The following is a 20,525-nucleotide window of genomic DNA, read 5'->3' on the forward strand; positions in this document are numbered from 1 at the left end:
AGAGGTTTTCTTTTGATTTCACCCTTTTCTATTTGATTTTTTTTTTTAAAGAAGATAACGATCTTGCATTTCCAAATGAAATCATTTGGCACCTGGGTGGGGTGAGGGAGAAAAGACTTCTTTTTCATTTAAAGCTGTTGAAACTGGATAGCTAAAATGTTGCATGTCTTTTTTTTTTTTTTTTTCCCAGAAGGTTTTTGGAAAGAAAAATTTGTTTGAAGTGACCTTTTCTTAGGAAGTGTTTTGATGAACTGGCATTTTCTGGATGAAAAAGCATTTCTGCCCACCGTGCCTGGCCCTTCTCAAAAGAAAGGGCAGGAGCAGAGGGGCCATGTGAGCTGCAGAGGGACAGGGCTTGGTTTTGGGATTTCTCCAGTGGTCTGGGGAGGATGCTTGGAGTGGTGTGGCAAATTTGGTGCCAGAACCTGGGGATAATGACCAAGGTGGTGGGGGCAGCCCTGGTGTGTTGGCTCTCTGGGGCTGCTGGTGAGGAGAATCCAGTGCTGCAAGGCAGCAGTGAAGGGGAGGTTAGATGGACAGGCCAAAACTCCAGCACAGCACTCCCCAATTCCTCCTTACCAACCTTTTAGCATCTTTGATGATTTTATCATGCTCTGTGTAACTTCCCAAGGAAGAGGTCAGCCCACCGGTGGGGCCTTAGTGTAAGCTTTTAATTAGCAACCACTTCTAGTTATGCTTGAGGGCCTTTGAGGCAGGAGGATTTGGATTTGTGAAGGCACAATAGGGGTGGAGATCTGCTGGGTGTGATCCACAGTTCTGCTCCTGGGAGAGTCTCCCATCCGCACATTCCCCGGGTCCTGACAGTAGAATTCAAAGGGGCTGGAGAAACACAGTGTGCCCCTGCTCTGGCAGGATCCTGCCTTACATCCAGGGCTGCAAAAAGCTTTTCAGCTCCAGCAGACAAGGACTGAGCTGGACATCCCATCGGGCAGCACCCAGATACTCTGCAGAGCTGCTGCCCCTGACCAGGGACTCACATGGTCATTGCCCACACCCTCTCCACTCCCAGGAGGGTTATCTCTTCTCTCCTGCATCCCATGTGAGATGGGGTGGGAGTTGGGGATGCTCCAGGAGACACTCTCTTGGAGGTTGTTCCCCTTTTTAATCCCCTTTGACTGTCCTCATTTGCTGCTTTCCTGCACATCTCGTGTGGCATGTCGATTTGCTGTCGTTCTGGTTTATTAATCAGAGTGTCAGGCAGGGGCAGATCAAATGGCTTACAAGAGCCTAAGTACGTTACAGCAACGCTATTATCTCTCTCCACTAAAATTTGTAATCTCCATGAAAAATTAGAGCAAGCTGCTCTGACAAGCCCCATTCTCCATATGCCCCACGAGCAGGACCCTAATTATTTTACCTTTCTTTAACTCTTTATTAATCCCATCCTCCACCAGCTGCCTGTTATTTTGCTTGGGATTCGTGCATTAACAAAAGAGATTGGCTTCACACATGCTTTTAAACCCCTAGTGCTCTCAGACTGCCAGTGTGAGACTGCTCTACTTGCATTGAAATACCTACCAGAGAGGTAGGCAGCTGCTTTTGTGGGGTCCCTAATGGTTTTTGGGGTGACCATGCCTGTCAGGGTGGCAGGGTCTGAGGATCCTTCCCGAGGTACCCAGCAGGTGGTGGTGATGTATAAGTAGTTCCTCACAGCCTTTTCTTATCGGAGGATTTTAATGTTTTATTCAGCTTCAGGTTGATGTTATCCATCTCTCAGGTTTGCAGTGGGGGATCACCATATCATGAGACTTTCTTTTCATATTTTCCAGGCTGGACACAGGGAGGGTTTGGTCTTGTTCCCCTTTTTGTGCTCTCCAGACTGCCATGTGCAGACTTTCATATGGATAGAAAACAAGCAAAACCTCTTATCACTCCTGCAAGTCTAGTTTTCCACTCTTTGACTGCATTTAATACCTTTTACTTCACGTCTTTCAGCACTTTACAATAGGACCAAACCAATATAATATCTGTAACAACTCTGGTTTTGAAGGGATGGTGTCTGGAGGGAGAGAAATTATCAACCTGGGACAGGGATGATGCTGTGGGCGTACCTGGGCAGAGAGAAACATGGGTGGACTGGGAAGCTGGGGTGTTCTTGTCCATTCTCTGGGTGTGAGAAGCAGTGCTGTGTTGTCACCCAGTCCCATCCAGGTGGCTGTTGGGACAGCTATTGTCCTGTGGGCCAGGCACTGGTACAGATCCTGGAAAAACTCACTAGTTCTCCCAAGAACTGCAGCCAAGCTGAACCAGAGGAACATGCTGGGGCTGGAAGTGGAGAAATCAGGAATGTGCCTGCCAAAATCTTTGGCCAAGGTGTCCAGAGGAGGGGCAGAGGGGAGCTAAGGGCAAGCAGATTGAGGTTGTGCTGGGCTAGAGCCTGTCTGGATGTTGGTGAAGGGCTGGGACTTCCAGGGCTGGGTCCAGCTTGGCACTGCTGGGTTTGCAGCCCCTTTTCATCCCAGGGATGCTCAGTCTCCCAGCTGCACCCCATGGGTATCAGTACAGAGCAGCCAAGGGGCACAGTGCTCCATCTACTGCTCTTCAGCATGGAAATACCCATAGGTACCGAGGGAATTTTTAATTCTAGGAGCCACCTACTTCCCTAGAGAGGCCAGAGGTGTTCTCAGATTCTCCATCCTGAATGACTGACCCCAATGCCACTGCTTTGCGTGGGAAGTAAGTGGTTCCTCTTTGCTTTTTACTGTCTGCTACGTTTAAGTCCAGGTGTTTAACTCTGATCTTGGATCGATTTAAACTTATCCATTTTTTCTATGACAAGGGCCTCTGAGATGATGAAAAATTGACATGGTGTAATAGCAGAGAAATGTCTTTGGATCTGCAGCCAATCTCTCTTGCAGTGTAGAAATGAAGCCCTCCAAACACTACAGCATATCTGAGCAAATTCAATAGTTTCTCATTTTTATATAGGTGTATATATATATATATATGTGTGTGTATGTACATGTGCATAGCTCCATAATACTCATATTAAAATTCTCCACCCATTTCATTGCAGCATCTGGCCATCAGAAATGCAGCTCCTAATGCCGTGGGCTAATGGGATATGTTTTTATTTGTCCTTGTTATAAAATAGGTACCTCCGTATTAACTTTGCAGGACATTATATTGATGTAGGGCAGTAAACTTTATGGCAGATTTCACAACCCTGTTAAGTGCATCATCTTAGGCTGTAATATCTATCTGGGAAGACAAGTGAAACCCTTGCCAGCAATACATACCTGGGAAGGTGGTGTGAAGCTGGGGGAGGAGAGGAGAGGAGAAGAGGTGCTGATACCTGCAGGATCCTGGAGTGTGCAGGAGGCTCTCCAGATCCCAGGGAAAGGGGTTTGCTCACTGTTCTTTGGCTGCTCACAAGGTCTCTGTGAGCAGTGTCGGTGCCAGCAGTGATTGCATCCCTCGGGGTTCTGGCTGGCTGCTCCAGAGGCTGTTTGCTCTCCCGTCCCTCCACCTTTCACATCCCCAGTAAATCTGACGCTATGCACACTGTGGCCGCTGGTCACAGATAACTGCTTAGCTTAAATCCTGCTTGAATTCCCTTGGCTTATCTGCTAAATGGGATCTCGGTTATAAATAGAGTCCTGCAGACATGAAGATCTATTTGGGCAGGGGCTTGTTTGGCAAGGAGTTTTACACAAGTTGGAGCAAATTGCTGGGGAAAAGCAGAGAGATAATAACAAGGAAAATTATATTAAACTGGCTTCTCTGCTTCCTCCTTATCCCTTAGCTGTTAGCAACTCACCAGGAGAGTACAGCTCTCAAGCAGACAAGGCATCATGGGTCTCCACAACTCCAGTCCAGCAATTGCAGCTGTGAAATGCTGTCTCAAAGCCAGGAAAAGGAGAGAAAGTCATCGTGTGTGCCCCCGTGTCTGCCCTCAGAGAGGGATGGGTCTGTGCAGGGTGAAGATGAGCCCCATGGCCATTGAGGCACAGAAGTTGCAGAGATACTGGCCCTCCTCCCCCAGCTCTTGGTGGCTGGCTGCCATCACTGTCAGCTAATTAGGATGCTGATAATTATTAGTGTTTCATGATTTAATTTTCTCCTCATTACAGTCTCTGCCTCAGCCTTACTGGCGCTGAGCAGATCTCTACAAAAGGCCGTAGGAAGTGGTGGGGGTGATCCACACCCTTCCAGGACGCTAGTGAAACCAGATCAGATGCAAGCTGTGCCTGGGTGGGGCCAGGTCAAAACCCCATAGCTTTGGGACACAGTGAAGACCAGGCTGGGCAGTGGGTTAGCAAGGCTGGGCCTGCAAGAATCCTAATTCTTCTGAAAGTCTCTGGGGGATGAGTTCAGCACCTGCAAAAGACCACCATCTGGGGCTGTGGGGGGGGCTGTGTGCAGGAGAAAAGCTTTGTTGGTGTGTGTATTAAAAATTGCACAGCAACTCAGAGTGTTATGGGTGAAAAACAGCCAACAAATTGATTTATGTGGGTTAGCGCAGGATAAATGTTGTGTGGGGAAATCAATCGGCTGGACAGGCTGGTTGGTCAGTGTCTGGTGGTGATGGGAGCCTCCATCAAAGGGTTCTTGCTGTTGTGTCCTCAGCTGGGCCAGGAAAATCTGCCAAATTTTATCTTGCTCCGTTCTTGCAGCTTAGCCAGGCATGATCCTACCTGAGCCCCCAGAGCATGCATAATTCAGTACCACTGACACCTCAAGTACATGAGGAACATCTCCTAAATCCCTTAACTGCATACAAAGGACAATCCTACAGACCATTCCTAGTGATGCCCTGCAAACTTCTTGTCTCTACACAGGGAGGTCACTGCTGCGGCAGGGATGCTTTAAGGGATGCTTTTTTTCCTGCCAGGGCGGAGATCATCCCTTTCTAATACACAGATAGGGCAAGACCGTCTGAAATTCCCACCTGGAAGGCTCCTGTAAGAATTAGTCAGATACTTAATTGTGAAGTTGCCTTGAGGGTGTTTGAAGCCAACATGATTTTTCAGGACTTCTTCCATCCTTTTGCTTGCAAAGCCTTTTAATTTCTTTCCCTTGTCTGGTGACCAAACCCCATCAGGGAAGAGTCAGGTTTTCCTGAGTCCTGGGGTGCTGCAGGGAAAGGGCATTTGAGCAGACATTGCTGGCTGGAATTCAGCACCAAGACCCTTCCCTGTGCACAATCCCGGTTGCCAAATGAGCTTTGGCTTGGGCCAAATTTTCCACAAGGGCAGAGGTGGGTAGGAGAGGGACCTGGTGGTAGGGAACCTTGGAATAACCTCTGTCCAGGTCTGTGCAAGCCCAGATTGCTGCCAGCACTGCCTGGCACTGGGCTTGAACCAGGAGCATGGTGTGGTACAAATGGGGAACGAGAAAAGCAGCTTGACAGAGGGCAATTTGGGTAAAGCGGCATCAGGAGTGTCAAAATAGATTTGTTTCCAATATAGAAAACACCTCCCCAGGGAGCATGAGGGAGACTTAGGAGTTGTTAGTTTTGGATGCGAGGCAGTGAATTTGATCTGCGAACAAAGGGGAACTGGCAAAGCTGACAGCTTTTGCTCTGATTGCTTTGCTTCCTCTGCGCCGGGCTATGTATTTTTTATTTTTTTTTATCCTTTAATTTTTTTTTTTCCCTTTTAATTTATTGAAATGCTCTGGATCTCAATTCACTTTCTTTGCTCTTTACTTCTTATTGCTTTGGCTGAAACTTTAAATCCCCAGTATGACTGGGATAAGGGCAAGAATAAAAATATCCCATGGAAAAACAAACCAGCCCAAGGACATGAAAACAAGCTGCAGCATTTCTGATGTTCAGTTTTGGTAGCAGAGGATGGCTGTCTCTTGGGAGCAGGAGAGGGACAAGGGGGTGGAGGGCTGTTGCCAGTCCCTGCACAGCAAGGTGGTGAATTGGTGGGCTGCACTCTGACTCCTAAGGATCAGAGTCTCTGCTAAAATCATCTGCCTGACTTGAAGGGCAGGATAAAGGAGAAATCTCCCTGCCAAGGGGTGAGGCTAAAGGCTTTTCCTGAAGCTAAGAAAGTGCCAAGAAGGAAGCTTTGCCTTCTGAAATGTCCTCTGAGAGCTAAAGGGACATTAAAAAGTAGTTGCCAAACCACCTCCTTGCCTGATCCTGTTTTTTCAGAAAAGAAAATCCTTTTTCATGGGGGGAAACTGAGGCCCAGGGAAATAGTGTAGTATCAGTAGGAGGGGAAGGCTTGGAGCAGCACCCCACATTTCTGGGCATCAGCTGTTTTCCCTCTGTGCAGACAGCTTGTGTAGTCAATGTGTCACGTTACTCTCCTTTCATCAGTCTGAAATTACCATTTGTAAAAAGGGGAAAGAAATCCAAATCTTCAAGAAACCACTCAGGCTGTTATCTGAGGCTTGTTTCTTTTTTTGTTGGTTTGGGAGTTTTTTTGGTTGGCTTTTTTTTTTTTTTCCCCTTTTTTTAAAAATCAAAGGAACAGATGTTTCTTTTTGATATTAAGTGGGCTGCAGGGCTGGATCCTGCTCTTGCTTCCAGCACTCTGTATCTGGAGTGAAGCAGCAGTCCCTCCAGTGGGGAGAGGTACTTCTTTGTAGTGCCTGACCCCTGGAAATTTTGGGAAAGGGGCTTTCCCCTCTTTGTGGCACCTTGCTATTGATGACATTAAGAACAGATGCATTTATAGCCTGCCTGCTTTGGAGTGGCTCTGGGAGTATTTCTCCTTCCTGAGTGCTGTTTTGTCATCCTCAAAACAGGGCAGGTTTAGTTTTTCTGCAGCCTCCCCATGTGCCTTTGGCTCAGCTTCTCTTTCAGTGGTGCTTTTCTAGCACTGTCCATGGCTGCCCCTCAGAGAGACCCAGATCACTGCAGCTCATCTCAAGAATTTCCTGGAGAAAACCATTTCCCAACAGGATCCCAGAGCCCTGCTCAACCTTAACCTTTCTGTCAGTGTTGGCAGGTGCAGACCAGTCTCCTGCAGGACCTTGTGTGCAGGGACTGGTTTGTAAGATGTTTTTCTGAAGCAACTGGGCTGTTATCACCTGTCTTGACCCTTCTTGCATTTCTACTCCAAAAGATGGGGTGAGTAACTATTTGCCCTGCCAATGACCTTGAAGCACAGGGCCACATGCTTGTGTTCAGATGAAACCTGCACACCCTGTAGGGATGTCATAGCCTGATGTCAGGGTCTGATTCTGCCAGCTGCATCTCTGGTCTGTGTCACAGTTGGAATTAGCTCCTGGTAAAAAAAAAATGAGAAAGCTGGAGCTCAAGTGATGTGCAAGGCGGGATCCTCAGGGCTGAAATTTGTCATTAATTTCCCCAAAACAGGTGATTCTCTACAGATCATAGTGGCATCTTCTCGCAGCGTATTCGAGCTGATGCTCAGGAAGGAGCTCAGCAATGCACAGTGATGAACCTCATCATCATCATCATCCTCATCACCAGTTTGGCACTGGGGCACAGCACACAAGGAGCTGGAGCACATGGACAGATGCCTGGTGGAAGGAACAATTTCTCAGCCCTGCCTGTCTCCCTAGGGCTCCCTGCCCTGAAAAGAGAGAGGGGTCCACCTGTGAAATGCCTCGTCCTGGGCCCAAGCAAGTAAATTTCATGATCATCCTGCTACTTTGAGAAGCAGCATCTCAGGGGTGTCTGCTGCATTTCTACAAATTTTAACACCTAATCTTGAAAGAGAGGAGCCCTAATTTGAGAGACACGTGCTGGCCTGGAAAGTGCATGAGCACTATTCCTGGCCACACTGCAAAGGATGGTCTCCACGCCTCCAGCACCACAGTTATCCTGACAAAGCTGCTCTCTGAGGACAGTGGCCACATTTCAGAAAAGGTTATGGACTCCTGATCAATAGCTGAAGACTCTCACTGCTCCACATTAGGGCTGAGGTACGGGGAACTGTGGCTGGTTAGGTACAGAAAAGAGCTCTGGACTGCATCAGAGGCATCTAAGATGTCAGATTGTCTTTAATCATGAAAATATAAAAGCAAGAATCTAGTCTAACTACATGGCTGTGCTGAAATAATAGCTCATTTAAAAGGTGGAATTTAAGCCTAAAAGCTAACATTTTTGGTGTGTATTTATAACAGGCAGGCACACAGAACCTATCTACACTGCATTTAATTTCTTTCACAACCTCCTTTGATCCAGGCATTACTGTCCGGGCAAAACTGGCACAAGCCCCTTTGCAGGCATGACCAACCATGCTGCTGTGAGCTGCCCAGCACTGGAACTGAGAGTAGATTCATTTTAATTGAGTGTTTGGGCTAGCTACACCAGCCAGAAATCTTGCTTCAGCTTGTCACCATGAGCTCATTACCTCCAAAACCTAAAGCCTTGCCTACCTCACAGGGATGGAAAAATGGGGCACTTGCCAGGTGCCCGCAGCAGGTCTCAGCTACAGCGTGTTGGGGAGGACGATGCTGGGATGGGGTGGGGGGGACACCCAGTTTGACTGGGATGGAGCCAGGAGGTGTCTGTGCAGCCTCTTGAACGCCCATAGGACATGTGGAGTAAAATCCCTGGAGAGAAGGGCATGGATTCTGGGTTTTCAGCACGTTGTCACGCTATTTGTCCCAGGGCAAGCAGGAGGACCACAAGCTCTGGGAAATTAAGGAATTCCTTCCCTTTGAAAGCAGGCAGATGATTGCTGGAGTCACTGGTCCTGCTCCAAACTCCTCCTGCACTGGCCTCCAGAGTACAGTTATTTTTGCAAAGAAGGAGAGACACTGCTAAAGGATGGCCCATTTTGAACACATCAGAGCCAAGCTGGACCACTGATCCATCTGGGAGGGAAGACAAACCCATTGCCTGGGCTCCTCCACTAGCACATGCCCAGTAAAGTCTGCTCCCTCTCCCAAATAATATTTCAGCCTTCCACAAGCTCTGGGATTGCTGGAGTTCACGTTGCAAGTGCTGACCACTCCTTGTACCAATAGACAGTGAAGAATATATGTATTCCCTCAGCACCTCCTCCATGCCTTTAAGGACTATTATTTTCCCTGGCTGTACACAATTTCTTTTCCAGGCAACAGTGTCCCACTTGACTAATTCCTCCTGGTACTGAAGCTTTCACAGACCTTGGGTTGTCTCTGGTTTGGGATCTGGGAGAGCAGGAGTGTACACACTGTCCATGTATACAGATTTATGTTGTTACATTTATGGTGATGTTGGTATTTTGCTGTTATGTCCTGACAACTGGTACCACTCTCTGGAGCAGCACTACCTAGCTCATGAGCTTGGCAGTGCCCCAAACAGTTTATTTCCATTGTGTAAATCAACCTTGTATCTCATTTGTCATCTCATTGATAAGCAGTTTTGGCAGGTCTTTTGGCAGCCTTTAGAAATCAGGTTACCCTAAACACGTGGTGCTGGCAGAAGATGTCACCTCAGTGTCTACACCCTTCCCTAATTCATTCAGCCACAGACTGAGCAGTGCAGGTGCCTGTGCTCCCTGCCTGAAGGGCTGTGCCCCTCTGCTGAGAAACTGGTCATGCATCCCAGCCTGTTTGTCCATTTCTAACTGGGAAAACACCCCTGCTTTTCTGCCACCACCTCAACTGCTTTAGGGGTTGTTTTGCTGCTTGTCTTCAGGTTTATTTTGAGATCAGCCATAGAAAAGCTTGTGGGATGGGAACCCTTCCAAACCTGCTTGCAGTGTTTGAATAGCAATGGTCCTCTGCTTTGTTCTGCTGCAGGTTTGTCCTCAACAGGTCATTCCCTGCATCTGGGAGGAGGAATAACCCCTTGCACCAGCACAGAATGGGGGATGACCAGCTGGAAAGCAGAAGGATAAGGACCTGGGGATCCTAGTGGACAACAAACTGTCCATGAGCCAGTGGAGCCCTTGTGGCCAGGAGGGCCAATGGTGTCCTGGGGTGCATTAGGAAGAGAATTGCAGTAGGTTAGGGAGGTGATCCTGCCCATCTGCTCATCCCAGAGGTGTATTTGGAGTGCTGTGTCCAGATCTGGGCTCAGTACAGGAGAGATGTGCTGCTCCTGGTGTGGATCCAGCAGAGGGCTATGAAGATGATTAAGGGATGGGAGCATCTCTCTTATGCAGTAAGGCTGAGGGAGCTGGGCCTGTTCAGCTGGGGAAGAGATGACTGAGAGGTTTTGTCAATGTTTGTCAGTATCTGAACTGTGTGAGAGGATGGACCAGGCTCTGCTATGGCTCTATTTGACAATAGGGCACGAGGCAATGGGCAGAAATCTGAATATGAGGAAGAATTTCTTTACTGTGCAGATTTCCCAGAGAGGCTGTGGAGTTTCCCTCACTGGTGATACTTACGAACTGCCTGGATGCAATTCTGTGTAGCAGGCTCTAGGATGGTCAGGGTGGTGGGACCAGGTGACCCTCTGCAGTACCTTCCAACATTCTGGAATTCTGTGATTCTGTGACCTCATGGTCCTGCAAACTCTGTTGCTCCTGAAACAGGGACCCTTGAAGGAGGGACCATTCATTTTTATGGTAATGGCAAATTGATCTTCATATTCTTTTCCAGCTGTCTTATTGTGTATTTACATTTAACCTGCCAGAGGCTGTGCTCTTTTAAAATTCCTTAGTTGAACAAGCCTTCAATATGTGAAATCTGCCCCCTTTTCTTCCTTGCTCTGTAGTTGTACTCAGTTGGCCTTTCAAAGCTCTTTTTTGTGAGGAGGAATGTGCCCATGCTGAGCCTCCAAAAGGCTATTTTTATCCAGTCCCTATGTTTCCTGCATAGGGAAAAAGGATTCATCTCTTTGGCTCTTTATCTAGTTTTGATTCTTTTTAATGAGTGTCTTCAAGGCAATGTCATTCCCTTTTCTCAAGGAAACACGGGCAAGGGGGATTTTGCCATATGTATGTGATGGGTACCTTATGTATGGGTTGTGGGCACTGTTTGCTTGGAGGACAGAGCAAAGTTTCATGGCATTTTTGGTGAGCTCAGGCACCAAGCTCTTTGTGCAAAATCCTCTCTAGCAGCAAAAATACCATGTCAGCATCACACAGGGAAATGGTCAAGAAACACTAATTTGGGTTCAGAGACCTCCTGAAGTCACAGTAAGAAGGGAGCCTGGAGCTGTTCTAGAAATTGTTCTTGAAATTAATTTATTCATGGAAAGGGTTGTCAAGCATTGGAACAGACTGCCCAGGGAAGTGGTGGAGTCACCATCCCTGGAGGTGTCTGAGAAACCAATGGCCATGGCCTTCATGCTGTGCTCTAGTTGACAAGGTGGTGATTGGTCAAAGATTGCACTCAGTGTCTTGGAGGTCATTCCTGACCTAAAAGATTCGGTGATTCCTCACTGCCTCCCATCCCTCCTCCCTCAGGAGAGGTCTGTTTTTCTCTCTGGACCCATGGCAGTGAGGTTTGGCTGGTCCTGCTCTGCAGCAGGGTACAGCAGACGCCCCAGTCAGCCTAGCAGTGGCTGCTCTGTCAGAAGAGGAATGTTGTATCCAACTGGATCCATGAGGTCTCTGTGGTCTTTTGGAGGGAAATAGCACCTCAGATGGCAAAAATTTCTGGGTACCTGTGGAGAAAATGTGCATTGGACTGTCTTTTAATTTTCTTGCTATCAGTCTTTGCAGCAGCCAAATTGTCTTCTCCAGCAGCTTTGCAGCTTGCAATATTTGAGGCTGTTTTCTTGCCCTGGGTAGTCCCCCATGACCAGCCATGCTGTGCCAGGAATTTTCCCCCAGTGCTGCTTGTGCTCTTGTGCACTTGCAGCAGACCCAGAGCAGAGAGGTAAGAAGTTCTTCTGGCAAGCTGCACAGTGACTGCACCATGACAGGATTTACCAGATCTCTCTGAGAGACAGCATTGGTTTGCCCTACAGCAATGTTCCCTGCATGCTGTTGGTCTGCATGGTTCCTTTGGAAACCAGAGTGACTGCAGTGAGCAGGTGAGGATGGAGTCTCCCATGGACTGGGTTTGGCTCTACTGTGGCTCCCTTGTGGTCTGCATGGTGAGGTTTATGTCCCACTGTTCCCCATTTGGATACCCAGATCAGGCCAGAGGATAAAGGTCAGCAGGAAGAGCTCTGCACCCAGCAGCTCAGTGCCTGCCTTCATCCCATCACAAAGGCAAGCTGAGGCTGAGCTGGGGAGCCTTCTGCACTGGGATCAGCCAGATGAGCAGACTTTTCTTTTAATTAGACATCTGGAAAAATCTGGCAGGAAGCCCACTTAATTATCCTTGGTGCTCAAGGATGCTCTCAGGAGTCCTTTCCTTTCTGCCTTCTCTCAGAGCTTCTTCCTTCCAGTGGGTCACCATTTGCACACCCCGGAGAGACCCTCACTCTTGGCCCAGGTGGGGAAACTACTCTTCCAAACTTTAAAGGCCCAGGAGTGTCCATCAGTCATCAGACACAATGTGGGCACCACAAGGTGGTGAGGAGGGTGAGATGGAGCAGAAAAATCAGGCTGTGGGACATCACCCTTCTTGAGGACCTGTGCTGCATTGCCTGAAGCTGCATTTTGGAGTGTCCTGAAGGCAAGTTTCACATCTCTGGCTAACAGCAGTGTTTGCAGTGCTTTGTCCCTGGTGTTTGGCACAGCATGTGAAAGATCTTTATGGTTTGCCTTCCATCACCTCCCAGACTCAGAACAGAGTTGAGATGCTCTGTTTGAGAAATCTCAACACTGGTTTCCAGCCCTGTGCCCCAGGCTGCTATGAGCGTGGTGAGGCACTGGCACAGGTTGCCCACAGAAGTTGTGGATGCCCATCCCTGGCTGTGTTCAAGGCCAGGTTGGAGGGGCCCCTGAGCAATCTGGGTTAGTGGAGGGTGTCCCTGCCCAGGGCAGGGTGGTTGGAAAGAGATGGTCTTTAAGATCCTTCTAGTTCAGACCATTCTGTGATTTTGTAGTTAGCAGCTGTGCACAGGGCAGGGTGTTCAGATGCCTTGTCCTTCCCTGTAAACACAGTAACCTGCAATCCACTGGGCAAAGAGGTCCTTGCTGCCTGCACTGCCTGCTTGCAGCCTGGAACCCCTCAGCTCTGCACCAGCCCCTGGAGCCTGGCTCTGCATCAGACTCCTCTGTTGTCCAAAGGGATGCTGACAGCGTCCCCTCATCCCCTGATGGAACTAAATAGCTGCAAACTCCTCTCTGAACATCTAGTTCCATTAGCAAAATGGGGAAGGCCAGCTCCTCCATGCTGCAACTGGAGCTCCAAGGGTGGGTAAAGAAGCATGAAAAGCACTGGAGAAACACAGCTGCTGCCTTGATCCTTCCTAAAGCTTAAATAGTACTGGTGGGCTACAGGAAACAGTTTGCAATTAGTACATGGGAGGCACAATGAGATAATTAGCCACCAGTTAATAGGGTGAATGTGACAACCATTCCCTGCTTGCTGATGTTTGGCTAATTTGACATCAGTGGCTTTGTTAAGTGATTATGAATTGCACGGGAGGTGCAACAAGCTGGATCTTGCTAACAAGGGCGCAATGATGTGTAAATTGTGCAGGGGACATTAACTGCTCCAGGGGCGACTGCTCCTGTCCAACATGGTTGTAGTGTCTCCTGGATTCTCCTGCTCTCTGCCAGAGCTGCCTGCTGGCCTTGTGGGGAGGGAAGGCACAGAGCCCACCTGGCGATGGCCCCTGCACCTTGGTGTCCTCTTGGGCTGCCATGCCCAGCTTGGCAAGACCACTCTACCACCCTCTGGTCTGTCTGACCAGCAGCAGGGCTGGCTGTTAGGGGACATGGATCTCAGCATGGAAGGGATTAGGAGGCCTGGGAGAATACCTGCAAGGAGGTGGCTTTTGCAGACAAAATAATCAGCATAATGAGGAGTAAGAAAGTACTCCAGTGGATGATATTAAGGGGAAGGGGCAGATAGCGCCAAGATGGGCACAAAGGAGGAAAGAGACTTTTGTGATGGCCCAAGGGAAACCTGCAGGATGGCACTTGCCAGACAGGGAAGTTTGAGCTTCCTTGTGGTCCTGAGGGATTCTGACATGCCACTTCTGTCGTAGACAGAGGGAGTGGCATGGAGACAATCAAGAACACCCTTGAAAACCTGGGATGTTGTGGGGCTATGCCTGAGGGTTATAGCCTCTACACCAGGAGACATGAAGTCTTGGTCTGGACAAGTGTCCATCTGCACAGTGCTTGTCTTGCTACCCCCACACCTGTGCACAGCGAGGAGCTGAGGGTGGGAGGGAAGCAGGAATGCCCAGCTGGTTCCTGCCCAGGCTTTGAGACAGGCAGGCACAGATGTGCCTGTGGAGGCAGTCCTGTGGCTGGGTCAGCACTGTGCTCTGGACTGAGCCAATTGTCCTGCTGGGAGATGGGGATAATTAGCTTGAGCCCAGCGTGTTGCTGATGGTACTTTTGAAAAATGCTGCCTTAGATATTTCAAGGGCGTGCAGCTAAGCAACCTGTTAAATGCTCTTACAAATCTAACAAGATAACCAGCCCCCTGAGAAGCTGAACAAACACTTGCATTTCCACTCAGAGGAGGTGAGCAACCTTTGCAAACGTCAAGCCGTTCTCCAGGAGGCTTGGGGGCAGTGCAAGAAGAATCCTCAGGGGCCACAAAATGGGAATAGAAACCCTTGTAAAGTGGCTTGTCTTCAGCAATTTGTCTCTTTGCTCTCTGACTTGAATGAGAAACTGCAGAGACAGCATGAAAATGAAATATAACCAGGAGGAATACTCCATTTCAGCTCTCCTGCATCTCTTACTGCTCCCTCCGGTCCCTGCCACTCATCTGCTGAGGTCCAAGGCAAAGTGTTATTGAGCTGCTGGATCTGATTGAATTTTTTTCACATCCCTGAAGGGTTGCAGTGACTGGAGCACTGCTTTGAACAGGAGAGGACATGGTTAGCCAGTTGGCAGGACCAGTCCTCGTGAGACCCAAGCAATGTCTGGCCCAGACTGCTGAATGAACGGGTGGCAAGGCCAGCTCTCCGTTGCCATGTGGAGACTGCAACAGATATTTGAAGCAATTGAGGCTGAAAGTAAACCTGCCTTGGTAACACGCTCAGATAATAGTCATATCCTGACATGTAACTGTGGGGAGGAGCTCTCTGCTGCCCCATTGCTGTGATTCCTCCTCATGGGATTTGATAATGGGCTCCAGGTAACACCCTTAGGAGTGTGTTTCTGTCCCTGGGTTGAATGTCTATCTTGGGATACCTTGGGATTTGACTTGGCTCTGAGCTGCTCATCTGCTAGTAAGCCCTGGAGGGCTGCCAACATTTTGGAGAGGAAGAGAGAAGCAATTCATGGCTTCAAAGAGGGCTCTGAGCCATTTAACTCCCAAAGCATCTCCAAGAGTGAGCATGGACCCAGAGCCATCTGAATCATCCTTCCTCCGCAGGCTACATTGTGAGGATGAGGTAGACAGCCCCTGCTACCACACAGTGGTGAAACGAGGAAGGCAAAATTCCAGAGCCTTTGGGAACACTCATCTCCTGAAAGCCCAAGGCTGTTGGTGGCCACCATGGTGGCCTCATGGTGATCTCATATGGAAACGCAAGGCTTTGCTGGGGTTGAGGAGGTGAGGATGAAGAGCTGTTGCTCTGCACTGTCCATTGCTGTGGAAGAACTGACAGAGGAATCATCCCACTTTTCAGGGTGTGCTCTGCCACCTCTTCAAAGCTGTTCAGCCAGACCCAGGGCTACGTGGTGTAGCTCAGGAAGTGAGAATGCAACCTGTTCCCTGTCTGAGCTGCAGGCTGGAAGCATGAGGACTCCTGGACCTTTGGGATGGGGGAAGAAGAGTTGTGAGGTCTTGCAGCTATTTGCACAGAACAAGTCCATCCACAGTTTTCAGGATCTCTGTGATGTTCAAAAGATGTCTGAGCTATGGTCTTCAGTCTTGTCCCTCTCTGGGGGTCCCCAGCTGTAGCTTTGGGGTGGAGGGTGCACAGCTGGAACTCCCAAATGGGTGTGCATCTGCTCCCAAGCCAGCACTGCTCAAGCCTGGAGAGGAGATGGCTCCTGCTGGCTTCAGTGACATCAGGCTGAGCTGCAAGCAGAGCTGGCTGGGGACAACACGTATTTCTTGTCCAGCTGGCCCCACCAAAGACAGGAGCAGAGACCTGGCTGTGGTACCTGTTTCCACCTCTCTGCAGGGTGCAGTGGAAAGCAAACCCAGCCCAGCAAGGACAATAGGTGAAATGAGATGAGATGAGATGGGCAAGGAGGCTAGTGGTGGGGCTGGGCTGAGCACACAGTTGCTGGACCATGATGAAACCCCTCAAAGGGCAGTGGAGTCTCATAGATCATCTTCCCCATTCCTTTGGAGTGGAGAGAGACCTCGGCTCCACATTTCTGTGGTTTCTTTGCTCATTATAGGAAAAACGAAGGGTGAAGACAGGTCCATGAATCATTACTGTTTGGTTTGGCTGCATCACTGCTCTGTGTTTAGGAATGGCTGATTCTTTTTCTTCTTGTGAGTTGTTCTCTCTTCCCTCACTCCTTCGGGTTTTGGGGTTGTTTTCTGGTTTTTGTCCCTTCAATTGTCCTGAATTATTGCAAGATGGTGAAATAGAAGATCTCTTCCTTTCCTTGCATTGGCTTCTCTTGCAGCAGATGTCAAATAAAAGAGTCCAGGTTTTGAATACCTCATCCCAAAAGGGGATCTTTCACCCATTCCATGATGAAACATTGCAGGAAGCCACTGGCGTGGCCTTCAGGCTCATGAGAGCACTTTCCAGGGAAAAAAACCAACAACAATCCTGAAGTAAAGAGGAACAGGATTCCTCTATCCATTTCTTAATTATGTATTTTTTTTCAGGTTCTTGCTGGAACATCTGTTCTGAATTTGTGCACAACGTTAGTATCTCTAGATTTGTTCATTCCTTTGCTGCTGGGACACTGGGGTTGTACGGTGAGAGGGTGCACACACCACCACACCCTTGCACCTCAGCAGGGTGGGCATGACAGAGGACACAGCAGTGGAATGACTGCTTCCATCTCATGCTCCACAGGAGAACTGGAGCTGCTCCCTTCCCCTCCCACTGCTACTCATCAGGGGTGGCTGTACTTCTGGCATGCACAAGCTCAGAGTCCAGTTTTTGTCTTGTAGCAGGTATATGTGCCTCTGTGCCTGGAGAAGGTGTTCTCAGACCCACCTCTCTCTGCTGTTCCAGGCTGAGGCTGGGAGGGGAGGCAGCACTGCTGTGTTTGCAGTGATGAGGGTCCTGGAAAGACAGGGTGCAATTTTCTCATTTGAATCTGTGCTGGGTTATAATTTTTCCTAATTCGTCACCTGTCATGACACAGGAGTGAGGAATGAGAGCTCCCTCTTACATATCACTGCTTGATTACATGGTGTCAGAAGAGGCTTTCACAAATTATTCCACATAGGTGGAACAGTCTGGAAGGGGACTTTGGTAGGGAGCTACACACAGGCACTGCAGTCTTTGCAGCTCACCTGGCAACTGGTTATGTGGAGGAGGCCATGGGGTGGACATCCTGGTCTTTCAGGTAGATGGACACCCACAGGAGTCAAAAATCAGCTTTAGGTTGAACTGGAAGGAAAAAAGCAAGTCTCCCCCAGAAATCTGAGTGTGGCTGACATCCTGATGGCATTGTCCCTTAGCAGGGCCTGCTTCTGCCCTGTCCTCCCAGGCTGGGTAGGGATGGTGGTGGAGCATCCGAATGGAGATCATGCTGGGGTGCTGTTAACCACCCACAACTCAGCAGTGGGATTGTCCTGGGGATTGCAGCAGGAGGGCTAATCAGGGAGCAAACTGCCAGGGGTATAATCAAATCAGGGAGAGGCTGCTGTGAGAATTGGAGGTGACATTGCAAAGAGTGTGTGTGTGTGTGGGGGGCTGTTTGCAAAACGATGCATGTGATCACTGAAGGAAGGTAAGCAAAGAGTAACAGTGAGTCTGGCTAACAGAGCCTGGCTCGAACATGTGTTGTGGACAGGGATTGAGACATTTCTTCCAACTTTTTCTGTCTTAGTTTTCATGGGCTCTTTAGAGAAAGTGAGTTTGTGTTCCTTTGTGTCCTACAGAGACAGTGAGGAGGCACAGATTTGTTGAATGACCACATGGGCAGTGGCTGTAGGAAGCAGTGGGACAACATCATAAACTGAGAAAGGATGGCAAGGTACTGCCCTCCTGCCAAACAGAATTCCACCCCACTGTATATTTCATCAGCTTCTTGTGACTGCATGGTGAGCCAAGAAGTAGCACTGATCTGGCTAAAAAATGTATTTTGGGTGGCATGGGGCATGCCAGGTTCATTTCAGGTGGGTCAGCTGCATGAATGGGCTCACTGTGCCATTGTATGACTAGTGGAGTTCAAGCAGAGGGGAATGAAGGGTGCAGGAAAGGAATGTGGGAATAGCTTCAAAACTTTGGTGCACAACAAAGCCAAAGCTGAAACCTTCTGCTGCCCTTAATCAGGCCAGGAGCTCCCTCAGAGTCTCTGAGACAGCTGGTACCAGCAGCAGCACAAATATTAGAGAGCCTGAACTGCTCAATCCTTGCTATTACACTGTCCCCTGCTCAAGCATCCGTACTCAGGTGGGCTTGAATTCCCCCCTCCACACCCTGTGCTTGGGCTCTCCTGACTGAGCTTGAAACAGAGGCTGGCTGTGGGACTGTGGTGTGGGCTGCTTGTGAGGGCCTGCAGTGAGCTGAGGCATTCTCAGAAAAGATCTCTGGCCCATGGGCTGGCCTTGTTCACCACAGACTATGACTAGGGCAGCTGCAGGACGGATCCTGACACTGGGAGTCCTAGGAGAAAGAGCTGGTCCAGATGGTGGTGAGTGACAGCCTCCACTGTCTATCCAGTGGCTTGTACCCTAGCCCCAAAGAGTGTGTGGCCCTTTTCTTTTTGCCCTGCGAAGTTTGTGTGTTGCTGTTGCTGTTTGCCTTCACTGACTCTGGCCTAGAGACCTGGTCTCATAAAATCATAGAATGGTTTTGGTATTAATGGTACCTTGAAGATCATCTCGTTCCAACCACCCCTGCCATGGGCAGGAACACTTTGCACTAGACCAGGTTGCTCAGAGCCCCATCCAACCCGGCCTTGAACATTTCCAGGGCATCCACAACTTTTCCGGGCAAGTTTTCCGTGCCTCCCCAACCTCATTGTAAGGATTTTTTTTTTCCTAATATCTATTCTAAATCTATTCCCAACATCTCCTTGCACCATAACAGCCCCAGCTGAAGTGATGCTGGCCAGCTCAGGGGCTCAGCAGCACATGCCATGCCTTGTCAGGGGAATTGCAGGGCTGTGCTTGAGCTGCTTGAAGATCCTAAGGAGATGCTTGAGCTGGTCTTCAAGCTGGCAGAAAGAGATATTTAATGATCCCTGGTCCATGCTGGCCATGAAGGCCACCTTCCACGTTCTCAAGGACCAGGGAGAATGTGACAATGGATATCGTGGGAGACCATGCACAGATCAGGAATAAATCAGCAATGGGCAGTGCCTTACTCAGCTCCCTCTAGCCCAACTCTCCTGCAGCACAAATGTTTTCCCTGTTTGCATCCCTGGATCCACTGTTTAATCTAGTTTCAAATGCCCTAGGCTTTCCTTGGGAAAAGCTTCTCCACAGCCTCATAAATCTTCCTGTCAGGAACTTTTTTTCTTGCTACAGACCTGAGAATTTCCCTTTCTTAATTTCATGCTGCTTATCCTCCCTTTCCCATGCCGAGCCCTCCCCTGGATAAGCACTGAAGCAGGACAGCAGCAGCAGTCTCAGCAGCATATCTTTCTCTCAGTCTGCTCTTCTAAGGGTTATTTCTCACTTTGGACTTGTTCCTTTCCTCCTGTCTCGTCCCACCTGCTCCAGGTTATGTTGTGAGAGCCTTGGGTAGTGCTGGGAGAAGCACAGGATAAACCTTGTGGGGAGGCAGACGAGCTGGAGAGGCTCTCTGGAGCCTCTGGTCCCATGATCAGCTCCCCTTAGCTTGCCTGGCCTCTTTTTAAAATCCCCCTCACTTCTCACCTCTGACAGTCAGGAATGACCAGTTGCTCTTTTTTTCTGCTGTCTAGCTTAAACTCTCTTTACTGCAGCTTCAGTCCCTCCCTGTATTGATTGCTTTGCCCAGCACGGCTGTGGAGTAGAGCTCATTGTTGTGACTTTTGTTTTGCAGCTTTCCCTCCACTGGAAGCCTGCTCATTTCCTACTTACACCACTGCTTAAGGTGACAAGAAGCACTGGTTCTGAAAGTCCTTTGGGCTCTCTTGGGAAAGAGTTTCAGGCTGCTGCCTTTGCTGCCCACGTACTGAAAACAGATGAGCCCAGAGAAGCACCTTGCAGGTTAATCTTGAGCCTCTAAATGTGGTCAGGTTGAGTTGCAGATGTTGATGCCAGAGTGTATTTATTCATTTCACAGTTTTGCTTATTTATCAGATCCTGTGATCATTAAATTGTGCATTACCATTTGGCATGTGGCAGGTTTTAATTCCTATGGCTGGTTTATGCCCTCTGCAGGTATTAGCCTAAATGCATTTCCTGACAAGTGATGGATGCTCCGAAAAGCTGTGGCAACATATTTATTGATCAGAGCTCTCCATAACCCCAGCTCACTAATGCAAGCTCTCGCAGTGCTAGGAACTATTGTCTCCTCAGACTGTTTCATT

The 20,525-nt window shown here is 49.0% G+C and overlaps 1 protein-coding gene across 3 annotated transcripts in view; it reads left to right on the forward strand.

Moving 5' to 3' along the window:
• GALT (galactose-1-phosphate uridylyltransferase) overlaps positions 1–20,325 on the forward strand; it is a 33,638-nt gene extending 13,313 nt beyond the window's left edge. The window contains exons 12-13 of one of the 3 annotated variants that reach the window (XR_001518873.1): positions 2,609–2,697; positions 7,301–11,515. The gene's annotated coding sequence lies outside the window, so the exon portion shown is untranslated. Of the gene's footprint in view, positions 1–2,608; positions 2,698–7,300; positions 11,516–20,035 lie in introns of those variants that run through there. The other 2 variants (XM_015614939.1, XM_015614936.1) reach the window with 2 other exon arrangements.
• Positions 20,326–20,525: the final 200 nt, after the last annotated feature.

Source organism: Parus major, chromosome Z, assembly GCF_001522545.3.
Source record: "Parus major isolate Abel chromosome Z, Parus_major1.1, whole genome shotgun sequence".
Classification (NCBI taxonomy): domain Eukaryota; kingdom Metazoa; phylum Chordata; class Aves; order Passeriformes; family Paridae; genus Parus; species Parus major.